The sequence below is a fragment of the Mustela nivalis genome (assembly GCF_964662115.1).
Source record: "Mustela nivalis genome assembly, chromosome: 9".
NCBI lineage: Eukaryota > Metazoa > Chordata > Mammalia > Carnivora > Mustelidae > Mustela > Mustela nivalis.
In genome coordinates, this window is record NC_139028.1 from 32,636,432 (window position 1) to 32,653,285 (window position 16,854).

The 16,854-nt window shown below is 38.1% G+C and overlaps 1 protein-coding gene across 6 annotated transcripts in view; it reads right to left on the minus strand.

Moving 5' to 3' along the window:
• Positions 1-16,624, minus strand: part of ZBTB44 (zinc finger and BTB domain containing 44) — a 67,047-nt gene extending 50,423 nt beyond the window's left edge. For 3 of the 6 annotated variants that reach the window (XR_014298829.1, XR_014298830.1, XM_082683378.1), the window contains exon 1: positions 16,054-16,617. The gene's annotated coding sequence lies outside the window, so the exon portion shown is untranslated. Of the gene's footprint in view, positions 1-16,053 lie in introns of all 6 variants that reach the window. The other 3 variants (XM_082683380.1, XM_082683379.1, XM_082683377.1) reach the window with 1 other exon arrangement.
• Between the last annotated feature and the right edge of the window lie 230 nt (positions 16,625-16,854).

Consider the following 16,854-nt stretch of genomic DNA (forward strand, 5'->3'; position numbering starts at 1 on the left):
TGGCTGGCTCAGTTGGTAGAGCATGTGACTCTTGATCCTGGGGTTGTAAGTTTGAAACCCAGTATACTGGATGTAGAGGTTACTTAAAAAATAAAATCTTTTGAAAAATTATAAACAGAGGTATATGATTATGGTGGAAATAAAATGCTGAGATAAACATATTAATAAAGAATGAGAAAGCATGCTGCCCCCATGAATGGGATATATCACTGAATAGTATGAATGATTCTGAAATACCCACAACAAATCCTGTAACATATGAAGATGCTATATCCCTGTGATTAACTGACAATACTCAGGAAGTGAAAAGAAAATGTAATTGGAGAAATGGAAGAACTTTTGAGTATGTGGTTCAGCACTAGAAGGCAAGGTTTCAAACTCTTTAGTCTCAGGATCCCCTGTATACTCTTAAAATCCACTGAGAATCCCAAATAGCTTTTGTTCATGGTTACCGTATTATAAATCAGAAGTTAGATATGTAAAAAATAATTATTGATTCTTTTAAAAATAATAAGCCCATTAAGTGGTGACACAACGTATTTTTCTAAAAACTACATTCTCAGACCAAAAAAAGAAAAAGCAAGAGTGACAGTGATTTTGTAAATAGCTTAAAGTCTGGTTTATAATATAAGCTGAATTCTTATTTCTGCATCTGCATTCAGTCTGTTGAAAACTCCATGGAATACTGTGAGAATAAGAATGAAAATAACAAACAATATCTTAATACGGTTATAAAATGGTTTTGACCTTGTAAACCTTCTGAAAGGTTCTGGGGATTGCCAGGAGAGTCCCCACACCACATTAACCACCACTTTAATGTTTAATGTTAAATCAAGAGATGGTTAGAAATGTGCAGACCAGAACTTAAAGGCTAAGCGAGGTCAATTGGAGGCTTAAACTTCTGACCCAGACCAGAAAAAGATGTTTCCTTATCTTCAAATCTGTATATCAAAAGTAGTAAAATCCACGGTCACTTAAGATAATCATAAAGGAGTGTCATATGTCATGTGTGTGTGGAGGGGAGGATCAGGAGGACCTGCTTCAACAAATGTGCAATGTAGATGTAATAGTTCCATGTAGGTAAAGCACAGTCAAGAAAAAGGCTTACCTAAGAGGAATAGAACTTGCTGAGAGCCTCAGGGGTTAGCAGATTAAAACAAGCAAAGAAACCACAAAAAGCAAGCACACAAGCCTAGAATTATGTGGGCCATCTTGGAACCATAAGGAGACAGCTTACAGATGGCAAAGCAAAAAGTTGAGAACTTGGATTCTTGATGATGTCACTAAATTGCTATGAATAACCAACTCTGAAGCTACCTTACTCCAGGATTTCTTGTTGGTTTTGTGTGAAATATAAATGTCTTTAATGTTTAAGTCACGTGATTCAAGATTTTCTGAAAAACAAAATGAATATTCACATAGAGATGCCCCACAGGTACTTGAACAGGTCACTGAATTCATCATCATTCCTTACCTATGCACTCTTCCTCTTGAAGTTCTGTGGCCAATGATACTACCAATCCGAAAAAGCAAAAGTCATCTATGACTTCTGCAACAGACTTAAAAAGGTCACACACCCCCATATGTCTATGTCCTAATGCCTGGAGTTTGCAAATGTTACTTTTATGATGAAGACTTTACAGGTAGATTAAGTATCTTGGAATAGGGAGATTGCCTGGAATATTCAGGTGGGCCCTAAATACAAACGTTAGCACCCTTAAGAAGTAAAAGGAAATCTGACATCCGTACCAGAGAAGGTGATGTGAAGATGGAGCAGCAATCAGAGTGACGTGGGTTTGAAGTGAAAAGAGACAAGGAATGGATTCTCCTCCAGAGCCACATGGAAGCCGCTCAGAAGGAATGCCTGCCAACACCTTCATTTCAAAGCAGTGATACGGACTTTGAACCTCTGGCCTCCAAAACCCTGAGAGAATATGTTTGTTTTAAACCAGCCAGCTCGGGACGCCTGGGTGGCTCAGTTGGTTAAGCAGCTGCCTTCGGCTCAGGTCATGATCCCAGCATCCTGGGATCAAGTCCCACATCGGGCTCCTTGCCCCGCAAGGAGCCTGCCTCTCCCTCTGACTCTGCCTGCCACTCTGCCTGTGCTCGCTCGCTCTCTGACAAATAAATAAATAAAATCTTAAAAAATAAAAAATAAAAAAATAAACCATCCAGCTTATGACATTTATAACACAATAGCCACAGGAAACAAATACAACTTCTATCTTTCTCTTTTCCTCCTAACATAGCCTTGGTCTCTAAGGCCTATCTCATATCCATCTTTTCCTTTCCTCCTTAACCATTGCTTTGGACTACTTAAATATCCTGACTGGTCTGTCCCACCAATCCTGAATTAATCCTTCACCATTATTCAGATATTCTCCATTGTACAAATATTCTCTAAAGTATAATCATATAAGTCCAGTACTTACTACTTCATACCTTATCTCAGGAAACAAACCCTATACAGTACACCTTGTTCTTTTCAGCACTTTTATATACATATGATATTGATTTCAATATATAAAATCCTTGAGATAAGGTGGATTATCCTCCTCCCTTTATGCTGGTAAGGAAATTGAAGCAGACAGAATAAGTAACTTACCTAAAGTCATAGGGCTGGTAAATAACAATTTATATCCTGATGCTAATCTTTTTGTCTCATATTCTCTCTACTCTCTTACTTTTTATTTTTTTAAAGATCTTATTTATTTGACAGAGAGAGACACAGTGAGAGAGGGAACACAAGCAGAGGGAGTGGGAGAGGGAGAAGCAGGCTTCCTGGAGAGCAGGGAGCCCGATGTGGGACTGACTGGATTCTAGGACTCTGGGGGGGGGATCATGACCTTTGCTGACGGCGAATGCTTAAGGACTGAGCCATCCAGGTGCTCCATCCACTCTATTACATTTTTTAGGCTGCTGTCTTTTCCTCTCTACTCTCCAACATCAACTCTTTGCTCCAAACTGATTTTGATTTTTCTCAAAATATATCACACACATTTCCACTTCCCCTACCTCTGGTCCTTTCTTAGAATCCCCTCCTTATCAGTCTCAACAGATCAAATACTGTACTTGTTCTTCCTTCTACCTTAGATGCCAGCAATACCTCTCATTTGTATGGTATTTTTCAGATTATAATGTATTTTCAAATATATATTCTTTGGATCTTAAAAACCTTGTGAAATATAGGAGGAAGCCCCTTTAACGATGAAGAAAAATAGTATCAGAGAAAATAAGTAGCCTAACAGGGGCTCCAAATCAGGAACTCGGGACTTTAATTAAATCCTGTCCTAACTTTAATCAATGCTGCCCCTCCCTTCACCTAACTCCTACAGTACTTTCTGTCTTGACCCCTAATTTGGCATTTGATAGAGGACCAACTTAGGTTTTATCAGGGCTTATTCCCCAGGGACAATTCTAATATGTTAATGAAATTGATCATACCTGCGTTCTTTAAAACACATTTTATAAGTACTTGAGATATACCTGATGTACAATAAATTGCATATAAAGTGTACAAGTTGACTAGTTTTGACATATACATCATCACCACAATCAAGATAAGGAAAACTTCTGTGAGCCCTAGAAGTTTCTTTGTGTCTTTTTGCAATTTTCCCCTCCTATTCCTCTGTAGCACTAATTATTTGCTTTTCATTTTAAATTAGCTGCATTTTCCAGAACTTTATATAATAGAATTATACAATACAGACTTTATTACTTATCTGGGTTCTTTCACTGGATAAAAATTATTTTGAGATTCATCCACATTGTTGGGCTCAAGAATTTTTATTCCTTTTACTGCTGAGTACTATTCTATTGTATAGATATATTAGAATCTGTTTTTCATTTAACTGTTGACAAACTTTTGAGTTATTTCCAGTTTGAGGCTATTACAAGTAAAGCTGCTATGAACATTTATGCAAAGTCTTCATTTGGATACACCTGGAGGTTCTTAATCATTTCTGCTTCTATACCATTTACCTATTATATTCTTACTAGAAACACTGGTTATTATAGTGCAGTGATTCTCACTGGGCATCCATTTATGGCCACAAAAGAACCACTGCTCTACCTCAGTAGTTTATGTATAACAGGCGATCAACTGTTTGTAGATCTTGTGGTCTTATGGACATACATGCTACGTGAGAGGCTGAGGCTATGTGTATTCTTTGTGTATTCTCCCTAACACAGAGAGAGCACTTAAAAAATGCTGAATAAATTAGAGTTTAACATATAGGACATGCAAAGTTTAAGAACAGATAAGCCATAAAACAAACAAAAAAAACAGAAGAGCCATAACTCAAGATAAAAATTTCATGCTAGCCATCAAAAGAAATGAAATCTTGCCATCTGCAACAACGTGGATGGAACTAGAGGGTATTATGCTGAGCAAAATAAGTCAATCGGAGAAAGACAACTACCATATAATCTCCCTTATATTAGGAAGTGGAGCTGCAACGTGGTGGGTTTGGGAGGTAGGAAAGAATAAATGAAACAAGATGGGATCAGGAGGGAGACAAACCGTAAGAGACTCTTAATGTCATAAAAACAAACTGAGGGTGGTGGGGTTATGGACATTGGGGAAGGTATAGGCTATGGTGAGTGCTGTGAAGTGTGTAAACCTGGCAATTCACAGACCTATACCCCTGGGGCTAATAATACATTATATGTTTATAAAAAAAAATTTCATGCTAAAACTACACAGAAAATGTATGTAAGTGAACTAGTGAAAACTGCAACTCAATTACTTCTCTCTCTAGAAAGTTATTAAGTTAAAATAAGATGTTTTTCACTATCATTAAGAATTAATTTTTTACAAATATTACAGTACCACAATTTTAAATTTTGTTCTAAAGCAAAAACAAATACCTGTATTCTTCTATGAAAGGAAGTATACTTTTTAGAATAGATTCACATTGAGTACTCATATTTGAGAACACACTTTTACTTTCTCTGAACAGTAATAAAAGTGTCTGTGATCTTTAATTTGACAATGGTTTATTTCCCATGGGTCTTCCTTAAGTGTTTATTAAGTTTTCAGAAAGAATTTCAGATGGATCACTGTATCTGAGCTATAAAAAAATCATTTAACTTTTATAACTAGCCATTTTTTAATCAAAGATTTTAATTACTTCAGAGTTTAAGAAAGAGACTGAGATTTACCAGGATTTAATAAATCAGTTAAACCAGTAACCGAACTATTAGAATTTCCTCTCATTGCTTGTAGCCAGAGTCATGCTGATTGTTAATTTCTACATTAAGGGAAGATTAGTTAATATATATTGAGTAATTCACCAGGTGTCTTTATCTCACTCTGGATTCATGATTCTGAGAAAGGGATTTAAAAATCCAGTTATAAATGAGGAAATCAAAGGTACAATTAACTTGGCCTTTGTCCTATAAATAAATAATAAAATCAGGATTTGAACAGAAGTCTATTTGACTATAAAATTCAAATTCATAGTCCCTTCCTCCTATCCCATCATGTTGCCATTCATAAGGATTCAATCACAGTATGTAAGGAATATCAGCTGTTAGTATCAATTCATTATTATTAGAAAGCAAGCTTAAAGAAAGGACAGATCTTATTCGCTCTTTGGGATCCTTACATGAGAAAGTTAAATTCAAGTCTGTTTTAGCTAATTAGCATTTCAAGAGATTTCTTTTCTTCCCTGAAGAGTTTTTAAGCCCTCACATCAAGTACTCAAGAGTTTCAATGTGTTTCCTTTAGAAACACAACTACAGTGACTTTACTCAACAGACCTTCACAGTGCTGCCAACTTTAAATGTGTCTTATTATGGATTGTACTGTCTCCCCCCCCCATATGATTAATATAATCCCCAGTACCTGAAAATGTCACCTGATTTGGAAACAGGCTCTTTACAAAGGTAATCAAGTTAAAATGAGGTAATTGGGGGGGCACCTGGGTGGCTCGGTTGGTTAAGCGTCAGCCTTCAGCTCTTGTCCTGATCCCGGATCCTGGGATCAAGCCAAACAGTGGACTCAACTTCTCCCTCTGCCCCTCTCCCCTGCGCATTCTCTCTCTCTCAAATAAATAAATAAAATCTTTTTAAAAAATGAGGTAATTATGATGTCCTTACATAAAGGGGATATTTGAATGAAAGCAGACACACAGGGAGAATACCAAGTAAAGCCTGGAGACCTACTGCCAGAAACCATGGCACTAACAGAAGCAAAGGGAACGGCATAGCTTATTCCTCATAGGTTCCTTCCTTCAGAAGGAACCAACCCTGCCAATAATTTGATTCTGGACTTGATTTAACTACACTAAATTTTAATGGACTCAACATTTCAACTAAAAGGCAGAATAGGAATAAAAAAGCAAGTCCAACTGTATGCTCTTTTTAAGAAATAAATAAGAGGACACAGGTATGTCAGAAGATTTACCATGCAAACAATGAAGACAGGTAGGCTGAGTTCCCTATTTTTATTATCAGACAGACTTCAAGACAAAAATATTATCGGAGATAGAAGTGTGTAACAGTAAGAAATGTGTGTGCACCTAATAACAATGCTTTAAAATATAAGCAGTAAACACTGACAGAGTTAAGGAGAAAGATAATACACAATAATACTTGGAACTTTTAATATATGTCTCAATAACTGACAGAACTAGCTCCTACTCCAAAGTCACTAAAAAGACATAAAAGATCTGAATAATACCATCAACCACTTGACCTGATATTTATAGTGCAGAATACATACTCTTTTCAAGAACAACACAGTATGCTCATCAAGACAGATATGCTGGACCATTAAGACAAATCTTAACAAAGTTTAAATGAATGAATGTACACAATGTTCTCTCAAAGGGAAAAAAAAAAGAAAAGAAAATGTTCTTTCACCATACATAAACACATACGATTAGAAATCAATGAGTTATCAAGAAAACCCCAAATATTTGGAAACAAAATACTGAAATAATTCACATGTTGACTGAAGGAATCAACAAAGGAAACTGGAAAGTATTTTTAACTGAGTAATAATTAAAATACATCATTAAGATTTGTGGGATGTTGCTAAAGCATTGCTTGGGGTAATATTTATAGTTTTCAATACATATATTAGAAAAGAATGTCTAAAAATCAGTGGCCTATAATCACACACCTACCACCTTCTACCCATCAGAATGGCTCTTATTAAATAAAATAAAACACAACAAAACACACAAAAAGTAGCAAGTGTTGGTGAGAATGTGTAAGGAAAAAATCCTTGTGCACTGTTGGTGGGAATATTAAGTATAGCCACTGTGGAACACAGTATGGGCGTTCCTAAAACACTTAAAAAATAGAGGGGCATTTGGGTGGCTCAGTTGTTAAGCATCTGCCTTCGGCTCAGGTCATGATCCCAGGGTCCTGGGATGGAGGCCCGCATCAGGCTCCCTGGCTTGGCTGGAAGCACTCCCCCTGCTTGTGTGTTCCCTCCTTGGTTGTGTCTCTCTCTGTCAAATAAATAAATAAAATCTTAAAAAAAAAAAACTTAATAGAATATCATATTATCCAGCAATTCTACTTCTGAGTATATATCCTAAGGAAATGAGAGCAGGCACATGAACATCTTTTGTGCACAAATATCCATGGGACCATTATTCACAATAGCCAAAAGGTAGAGGTATTCCAAGTGTCCATCAACGGAAGATAAAGGAAATATGGTATACACATACAATGGAATATGATTTAGTCTTAAAAATGAAGGAAATCTGATACACAGTACAATATGAATAAATCCCAGGGACAGCTATGCTAAATGAAATAAACCAGTCACAAAAGGACATTGTCTAATACCAATATGAGGTTTAGAGAGTAGTCAAATTCACAGAAAAAAAAGTAGGAGAGTGGGTTCCAGGGGCTTGGGAAGGGAGGAGAATGGGGGTTACTGTTTAATGGGTACACAGTTATAGTTCTGCAAGATGAAGAGTTCTAGAGATGAATGGCACTAATGGTTGCATTAAGAGTGTGAATGTATTTTATGCCATCGAACTGTAGAGTTAAAATAGTTAAGGTAACAAGTCTTTAAAGCTGTATTTCACTAGAATTAAAAAAAAAAAAAATCAATGACCTACTGTTCTACTTTAAGAAGCTAGAAAGAGTGCAAAGCAAGCTCAAAACAAACAGAAGGAAATGAAGCACAGACATAGAGTAGGAAACAGACCCAGAACAAGTTAAAGCCCAAATGGTCCTTTAAAGAGGATCATTAGCTAGGATCCAAAATTGATAAACTTTTAGCTAAAATGATCAAGGAAAGCAAGAGGAGGAAAAAGATGGTGGGAGGCAGCAAAAAGAAAATCTGGAAAAAAGTTATTCTGAAGGACCAGGAAGGTAGAATATTCCAAAAACCAAGAGTGCAGAGTATTTCAAGGAGTGGTTGTCAGTGTCAAATGCTGCTAATAGGTCAAATAAGATATAAACCAGTCTATCTGATTTAGCCACAAGAAATATTGATGATCTTATAACAGCATATAGTAGAGTCAGACTGCAACAAAGAAAAAGAGTATACAGAAATGAGGAAGTGAAAACTGTAAGTAGAGACAATTCAATCTGAAGAAGTCTGTTTCTAAAGATAGAGCAAGAGAGTTAGTTGGAGGGAAATAAGGGCTGAAGGGAGGATACTGGTACTTTTATAGAATGGGAGAAATTAGAGAATGTTTCCTCCCCAGATATATTGTTTTTATTATAGTAAAATATAGAAATGTTTTGACAGTGGTTGGAAAGACTCAAAGAAGGAAAAGTTAAAGACAGAGGAAACAGCGATAATAGCACAAGGTCCCTACATAGGCAGAAACTAGAGTCAGTGCATGAGTAAAAAAATTAGCCTTAAACAGAAGGAGACCCAGTGATAGGAAAAAAGAGAAAAGGATAAGTGCAGTTACAGCTAAGTTTATAGGTGGGTGGTGACAAGTAGTGAGAGTTCTTGTCTGATAGCTTTGGCTTTTCTGTTATTTCTCTTTGAAACTACAGGTAGAGGAAGACTGCTGAGAAGAGAAAAGATAAAAGTACAATTTTGAGGAAAATGAAACATGAGAAAAATGTTGAGAAAAAACCCTATAATGATGGCTAGGAGGTACCGAAGACCCAAATAAAATTGGGAGATCACAATTTGTAGTGGCAATAACCTACGGCTTTTTAGTTTTATCTCAATAAATTGCCAAAAAAATAATCTGTGGCTTTGAACTAGTTTTTTTTTGTTGTTGTTTTTTTTGTTTTTTTTTTTTTTAAAGATTTTATTTATTTGACAGAGAGAGATCACAAGTAGGCAGAGAGGCAGGCAGAGAGAGAGAGAGGAGGAAGCAGGCTCCCTGCTGAGCAGAGAGCCCGATGCGGGACTCGATCCCGGGACCCCGAGATCATGACCTGAGCCGAAGGCAGCGGCTTAACCCACTGAGCCACCCAGGTGCCCCAGTTTTTTTTTTTTTAAAAGAACAATAATCTTACTTAATACTTAAACAGTACTCAATATACACCAAGCATTGTTCTAAGTATTTTTACATATTAAATAATTTAATTTTCACACAATCTTGGGATAGGTAACACTTTGGTATCTTCATTTTACCAGTAAGGAAAACGAAGCACAAAGAAGTTAAGGAAACTGGCCCAAAACCACATACAGTAAGTTTAAGAGTCAAGATGTGAACCCAGTGTGTGCTAGCTCTCAAAGTAAAGCTAAGTAAACCTAACTGAAGGAAGTAAAAGAAATGAAAAAGAAACAATAAAAAACAAAGAGAGGCAGTAATTCCTGTAAATAGAAATAATTCTCATACAGGTATGGTTTGTATAGTTTTATAAGGCATGGAAAAGGCATCAAAAATAAAGCAACTGTGCTCATCAAGTAAAAGAAAGCTACAAAAAAAGGAAATGAGCAGTGTTGGAAGATCCAAAGCAGAAAGGAGAAGCAAAGAGACCAAAAAAAAAAAAAGGCGGGGGCGGGGGGGATAGAGGAAATCAAAACGTAAAAAGGAGAAAAAAATAAAAGTAGAAGAAAGAAACTATACAACACCCTCCCTCCCCAGTTAAACAACAGCAGTAAGAGAAAAACGAAATGAAGCAAAACAAGTATGCCCAAGCCCTGGAAACTCTTAACATTTTATTTTATTTTTGTTTAGACCAAAGATTTCTTAATTTTAGCAGAGAGCACAAATACAATATTTAATAGAGACTAGTACTAAATATGCTTGCTTTTGCTTGCTAAAAGTAGGTGAGGATCAGACACTTAAGGTTAAGATCTGAATTAAGAGGAAATAATTTAAAAATAATTATCTAAAGTTGTTTCAGAAGTCAGAGGGGTGGAAGTTCTACAAAATCCTGATTCCAGAGATTCAAAGTCTTGGGTTATATGCTACCCCCAAGGTATCTGTAGTTATGCTGAATGCACCAAAAACAATCAAAACCAAATAAATAACCAAATTCCCTCAACATACATAAAATACATACATTTTAACTACTGTAGGATAGCAATACAGAACTGACATTATAAACTGATCACTTATAAAACATTTTCAAGTTTTTAAAACTATACAAAAAATTACTAATAGAAGAACACTCAATGTGGAAACAAGGATGGTTCTGTTCTCCAAGAGTGAGACATTAATAAGTTTCATCTATCAGTTTTCACTATTCTAAGACAGAGATATCAATATGAAATACCATGATGATACAACTCAAGTGATTTACTCCAAAATCAGTTATGTAAAAATGTGCTAGCTAAGGTCACCCTTGGCACTAAAAATGTTAGCGAAGAAATAAATGTAATAAGTCAATATGCCCTTCAAGCAGGAGTATAATACAAATCTAAGGTATACAATCATTATTTTAGATTCTATGACTAAGAATCTAGAGACTTCCAGCTCACTGTCTAAAATGGGGCAATGCATTTCCAATATAAAGAACAAAGAAAACTAATGTGGCTTTTAGTCCACCAGGGGATAAGTTTCTCCCAATCATTCTTTGGTACACTGAGAACTGTTTGTTTTGTCAATGTGAGGCATTTAAAGTAAAAACAGCCCAAAAAGCTTACATGAAAAGTATGCTCAACAGCAGTCCTCCGAGTATCAGAACATCATAGGGGGGAAAAAGTATATATACAAAATTAATATATCTAATATTTATAAAGATACTAAAGACTATAGCTGGAAGGAGCCTAATTAAGAGCCTCTGAACTGGGCGCCTGGGTGGCTCAGTGGGTTAAGCAGCTGCCTTCGGCTCGGGTCATGATCTCAGGGTCCTGGGATCGAGTCCCGCATCAGTCCCCGCTGAGCAGAGAGCCTGCTTCTTCCTCTCTCTCTCTCTCTGCCTGCCTCTATGCCTATTTGTGATCTCTCTCTGTCAAATAAATAAATAAAATCTTAAAAAAAAAAAAAAAAAAGAGCCTCTGAACTGATGAAGTAAACCCCTTTACAACAGTCTTTGACTCTTGATCATTTTCGGTGACAATTTTTATCCTTTATAGGGCTAGGAAGACTTACTAAAAATTTAAGAAAATCACTGTAGGCATAGAGGATATAGCATGTTACTGGTTTTTACAGAACTATCAATGTTTTATAATAACAATATATTGCTAATCACTCCTGATATTTTATTATGAAAAATCTCAGATGGATCAAAATTTAAAGAATTTTACAGGTGAATATGTGCATAACCATACCTAGGTTCTACTGTTAACATTATTATACTTGTTTTATCACGTATCTATCCATCCACCAATCCACCTTGATTTTCGATGCTTATTTACTCACTTATGCAGTTTGACTGATTGAGAGACTATGTAGGGTGTAGGAATGGGGAGTGGGGAGAGGGAGACAGAGAATCCCATGCAGACTCTGCCAAGCGCAAAGCTAGAAGTGTGGCTCAATCACATGCTCCTGAGATCATGACCTGGGGTGAAATCAAGAGCCACCCAGGCGCCCTGATGCTCTACTATTTAAATACCTATTAAAATGGTATCTAAATGCAGTTTCTGAAGCAAAGTCTGATATACTAAAGATGTGTAATAGATATGACAAGCACTTGGGGCACTTGGGGCTCTTGACATACAATCTTCAGTGTTGCTACAGGACAAACATCTGTCCCGTACTTCCTTTAATTCATGGTTAATGAAATATATTTTACTACCCATTATATTTAGCTATGAGGTGTACCAAAGTAGTATAATGCTAATTCTGAAGACAGACTTGAGTGTGAAAGCTGGATTACAGTTTCCTTACTCGCAAAATAAGACATTAGCAGCCATATCAAAGAGTTAATGTGAAATTTAAATGAAATAAAATGTTTAGTACAATGCTGACTTTCTGAAAGGGTTCAGCAAATGTTAGCAATATTCTTAGTGTATTTTCCCCTTCACTCTATCACAATTGGTTCTACCTGTCATGTGGTCATACATACTTATGCAACTGTTTGTGACATTTCCCCCCTTACTTTATGTGTTCTATTATTTACTTTATGTGTTCTAATATTAGGAAATCTCTTTTTACTGAGATTGAGGACAGAATAAGTGAATGGGTCCAAAGCACAGACATTCTCCATTTTCCTACTCCACTCCCTGAAGGAAATTGATGTTCACTCTGTTACCCAAAGCAGTGATAGCACACAAAGAGGAAAACACATGGGCCGCATCTTTTGCTTTTTATAGCACCTGGGTGGTAGGTGATTGAGATAAACTGTCCTCTGCCCACTTTAGACAACCACTGCTCCCTCCTAAACTCTCATTTAAATACCTAATTATAATTTCTATCAAATTTTGCCCAATCCAAACAAAACATGCTGTTGTCACTGATCACACGTCCGAATGCCCTTTATATCCACAGACTGCATGTCGGGTTTTTTTGTGGCATTCAAGTAGATGGATTCATAAAACTTCCACCATCTCCATACCTCTTTAAAAACTTGATTTTCAAGTGTGCAGAAGCTTGAAATATATTTTTCTGCTCACCTTCAAGGATTAGTCTTAATTCTTTCTCTTTGCCAGAGGAATCAGAATCTAATTGCAAAATTTAAAATTACTCCTACATCACTTCAAGGAAGTAACATACTGCTAAGCCTTCTGCAGTTAAAACATATGAGAATATATTAGATACTAAAGGTCTACTTCATCTTAAAAATTAATTTGGGTGAGGCTTCTTTAACCATACTTTTAAAAACAGTTGTCTTTTGAACTATGTATTGAACCATATATTTGACATATTCAAAAATAAAGAAAACCCCAAAATAATAAATAAAACAAATGAACTGTATCAAATTGGTAGCTTAAATAAACAGAAAAGTATTTCAAGTGACTTCTGAACACCATAAATATTCTGATTATATACCCTTTATATCATGCACCAAGATTTTCATTTAAGAGACAAATATAAAATCAAAGAAGGAAAAGTCTGCTATGTTAAATTCGAACTGGATATATCACTATAAACTTAGAATTCAACAAATAAGCAAAAAACCATTTTTTAGTTCTTTCCTCTGAAAGGGTCTTGAAGCAATGACACTCCAGCAGCAATGAATATGAATATATCCACATCCTGATCTTGGTTTCTATATACCCTTTCTCATCAAACAGAACCAAGACTCCTTAGATAGACAGCCCATTCTAGATCTAGAACAAAGAAAGTAACAAGGTAAGCGTTGGGTATCTTGTGCCTGAAAGCACTCCAATGCTCCAATGGCAATCAGGAGTGTTAAAAAAAAAAAAAAAAAGGACACAGGAGCCAGGTTGAAAAGGTTCCTACTATCCAAATCTGGGACAATCTGATCAAAAAGAAAAATGACTGTAACAGTTCTTTTAAAAAATGAATAAATACACTAAATACCATGAGTCCAAAGTGTATCTCGCAAAAAAAAAAAAAAAAAAAAAAGGAAAAAAAATCTCATTTGCAACCACTGGGGTAACTATTTCTCCAATCCTTTCTCTGAATACTGATAATCAAAGGGAAAAAATTAAGCATTTACTGCACATTTGTAGGAAGAACTTTAGTTTATCCCTAGCTAATGAAGGAAATCTTTTTTACGTTTTAATCTCCATAAAACAGATTTAATCAAGAGCCACCAAAGAGTGTTAAAATCACTAAGCAAAAGGTGGCCAGGAACAGGATATTTGCTTGGTGTCAAGTATTACCCCAAGATGATGTACAAATCACAAACAGCAAACCACACCCTTATAACAGATTTGGCAGTCACCACTAGAGTGGTCATTTGGCATCACTAATAGTATAGCAATCTGACAACATATACCAGTTTGTGAAGCAGTATGAAGTACATAGTATCCCTTATTCTTGCCAAAGGAGATCTAACTTCCAGTAACAGAAAATTCAAGGGGTTGGGTTATAAGTTAAATGCCACTAAGAAGAAACAGACAAATCTAGAATGCCGAAGTATTCTGTAAGACAACTGGTTTGGTCAATTAAGTGTTAGAAAAAAAGGAGATGGGTATTATTCTTTTTAAAAGGGATAATCATCAAATGCAATACATTAATCTTGACTGACTTCAGAAAAGGACAAATTTCTCAAGGAGATTTTAGAATAAAGAGGAAATCTGCATACGGATTGTTAATTTAGAAAGAAGTTGATAACGATATTTGGGATAAGTAGGAGAATGTCCTTTATTTTTAGGAAATGCATGCTCAAATAGTTGAGGGTCCTGTTGTATGCAACTTACTTTCAAATGGTCACACCCACAGAGACACAGAAAGGGAGAAGTGAGGACCGAACAATAAATGTTACTCACTGAATCTACACAGTGGAGTATTCAGTATTTCTTTCTCAATTTCATTAAGACAAATTTTTCATTATAAGGTTGAAAAAGTGTTCCTGTACTGAGAGGCAAAGCAGAAATATACTCACATTGCGATTATATCTGGGTAAAATTTTCACTTCTAGCTGTGTTATTTGTCTCATCTATATAAAATTAAAGTAACAGTATCTAAATCATTAGGTTTTTCTGAGGATTAAATAAGATTACATACGTAAAATGCCTGTAGTGCACAAAATAAGTAAATCTGGTTTCCATAATTAATGAATGTTACCTTCCTAAAATACAAGACTACAGGAAAACATTTCTTTCATTATTTTCACATTGCGTGATAAGGAAACTACATTAGGTACAATTAAATATTATTAATCCACTGGCAGTCAATGTGAAGTAATGAGGGAAATGAAGATTTATATAATACTTTTTCTAATCCAATAATTCTAACTGAAAGCCTAGGCAAAAGGAAATCACAAAAATTTTACCAAGCCAAACTATTTGCCATCCTATCAAATTGTTTATGTGCTTATGGTGTTAGTCTGTATCTGAAAAAACCTGTAAGAAAATAAGTGGAAGAGAATTTTTTCCTGACCTCAACAGATTTATTTATATGTTGAAAAAACTTAAGTTTTTGTCTTCATTTCTGTAAGTTCCAGTAAAGTACACAATTACTAATCTTTATTCTAAATTCTGGTTAAGATTCATAGAACTTACAAGGATGCAATTTCCTTTCATCAGTTCTAAGGTACTTGTCATTTCACTTGCAGGTAACCCCTTTTTTTCTGGCTAGGCCAGCAGAAAATAACTAGATGCAGAGTGATCCTCAGGTAGAGAAGAAAAAGAGGTGTTTGTTATTATTTTTTAAGAGTGCGATTCTTTTCTTTCCAGTACCAGAGAAAAGGCAGCAGGGGACACGGGGGTGGGGGGAGGTGGGGGGGACAGGTCTCCGGTTCGACCAGGTGAGAGGAGGTAACACCTCTGCCTTCTTTGGGTTAGGGTGTTGGGCAAATGGGCATGCAAATGATGGGGAGCACCCGGAACGATCGGGGTGACTTCCAACTGCGGGGCCGAAGGCTAGTCTCCTCCTTGAAGGATTAAATGCCAATGAGGGGACCCTATGGGGTGTCTCCCGGAGCGGATTGGGTGACAAGATCAGGCTTTCCTTTCCGTCCAGCGCCAGATGGGGGACGCGTGGTGGTGTCAGCCCCTGGGCGGACGCACCCCGAGGGCACTGGCGGCGAGGAGTGGCTAGTTATTGCCCCCGCTGGGGCCAAACGGCCCGCTCGCCCCCCTTTCCCCATTACCTGAGGGCGGCGGTGCCGGGGCCCGGAGGCCTGGTGCTCCTCCTCCTCCTCCTCCCCGCCAGGCTGAGGCGGCGAGGTGGCGGCGGCGGCGGCGGCGACAGCCCGGGGGGAGGGGGCGGAGCGCGCGGCTCGCGGCCTCTCTCCTCCCCGGGGAGGCTGAGGGGACCCTATCTCGGGCCGCCGCGCCTAGGCCCGTGGACAGCCTGTGGCTGGGGCATGGCGGCACAACCAGCAGCGTGCCTGGGAGGTGGGAGAGGGCGAAGCGGCGGGAGGGAAGCACCCGCGGCTCTCGGAGGGGCCTGAGGGGAGGAGCGAGGGGGCCCGGAGAGCCGCGCGCTGGCGGCCGTTGGGGGCGGTTGGCCGAAGGTAGGCGGCGGTTTGGGGAGCGCGGCGACGGCTCGCGTTTTCTCGATGGGGCGGGGTGGGGAAGGGGAAAGGGAGTGAGGGGAGGGGAGGGGGAGGTTGGGAGGGAGCCGCCGCCGCGCGCGTGCGGGCCGGCGCCGCGGCCGTTGCCGCTCCGCTCACTCCAGCCTGTTTGGGGGCACTTTGTTTGTGTCCCACAGTGCTCTGCGCGGGCGGCCGGGCTGGGGAAGGGGAGGGAAAGTGGGTGGGGCAGAATGAGCTCGGGGGCGGGGCGCCAGCGGGGTGGGGGGGGGGGTGAAAACGCGGTTAATGCGCAAGCGCAGAAGAGGCCGCTCCTGGTCCTTGGGATTTGAACTGTGGGTGGTGAGGTCTCCTTACACACCCGTGGATTTTGATACCGTCTGTGTGCGTTTGTGTATGTGCACACGTGCGGATTTA